Source organism: Papilio polytes, unplaced genomic scaffold (assembly GCF_000836215.1).
Source record: "Papilio polytes unplaced genomic scaffold, Ppol_1.0 DF821400.1, whole genome shotgun sequence".
NCBI classification, from domain to species: domain Eukaryota; kingdom Metazoa; phylum Arthropoda; class Insecta; order Lepidoptera; family Papilionidae; genus Papilio; species Papilio polytes.
Genome location: NW_013527804.1, coordinates 2,486,786 through 2,488,483, shown reverse-complemented (window position 1 = coordinate 2,488,483; position 1,698 = coordinate 2,486,786).

Here is a 1,698-nt window from a genome sequence, read left to right as displayed (position 1 = left end):
TAAAAAACCTAAATGTGGTAAAACAATGCCACCTGGATGGCGTTAGGTGAATTAAAATCAAATACATAAATAAAGACAACACTATTTACATTTGTTCTGTTTTATTTTATTTCAATGAGTATTATTACTGGACCTTTATTCCTTGTCCAATTAACCTTACAAATGTTTAAAGTCTCCAATAAATCTATACTAATATAATAAAGCGTAAACATTCACTACTTTGTGGCGTATGACGTCAGCAATCACAGCATATTTGTGAATATTTTTTTAATAAAAATCCCTACACTTACGTCACGCTTTAGGCTACATATTTTCACGCAATTAAACTTAGGGGGTAAATAAATTGAAAAAAAAAACTTCACATGGGAAAGGGACCATAAACTACAAGCTGCCAACATTAAAGAAGCAAGGTTATTATGGTAACGGTAATTTTGACATTTGCAATTGAGAATTTGATAAATGTAAGCAATAAAATAAAGTTTTCATGCGGATAAAGCCGCATGGGATCAGCTAGTATTAATGTAAAGTACCAAATATATAGGATCGAAAATGCATAGCGTTTAGTTCACCAAATAATACGGACATAATCTTGATAAATTATCTTTAAAATCTACATCAAAGGGATTCTTCGATGCGAGAATCTTCATGAAAATGCTTTAGGAAATTGTCTTTCAAAGTGCCTTTGATAACATTGTTAATAAAGCTTAGATTATACAAATTTAATTAATACATTTTGGTGTCTATTTATTACAGAAACTTACCAGATATTTTTGAAGTTATAAACAGAAAAAAAAAACAGAATAAAAAATTGAACAGTAATAGACGAAACCAACAAAAAGACGTAGAAAGGGAAAGGTCTAGAAGGGAGGAACGATTGAAGAAAAAAAAATATTAAAGAAAGAATTATTCAAAAACATGCTGTGATTGCTGATATCCTATACCACAAAGTAGTGTGTGTTGCTTTATTATATTAGTGTATAGATATACATAAATATACATGATTAAAATAATAAGAAACATATCCGTGATTTAGTTTATTTATAAAGCGAACATTAGCTTTCTATGCTTGCAGTTAACATCTGGTGCACGTTGGTCTTGATGTGACTAACACTTCCCCTCTCGTACTTGGATTCTTATCACCACATTCATCACTTTCTGAATTACAATCATCGGATTCCTCGTCAGGTTCACATTCGAAATCATCATCACAATTATTCTCACAACTATCAAGTTGGTTTCCAGAATAATTATCCGCACATTCTTGTTGACACTCGTTATTCGCTTGGCAGTTTACTTCGTTTTTATATCGAAGTAGTGATTTTAGTATTGGAGATGGTGTTGATCCGTATCCTCTTATTTTGCCTCTGTTACCTTTGTACTTTTGCAAGTTGCTTTTAGTTTTGTATTGCCCTTTATACAACTTATTTTTGGTGTGTTCTTGAATGGGTGCTCTGGGTTTTTGTGGCTGTGAGCGCTTAAAAAAATTAAAAGTAATACCATGAAATGAAAAAAAATTACTGTCTCGCGTTATTTAAAATTTCAATGACGATTGGTCACATATAAAAGGGATTTTTAAACTGTTATCAAGAATTTTGAAGTATGAAAATGTTTCTAATACTCATATATCTTGAATGAATTTTAGTCACTTTCATAATGTTACTCTTAGTTACGTTATAAATCCTAAAAGTTTAGATGGTT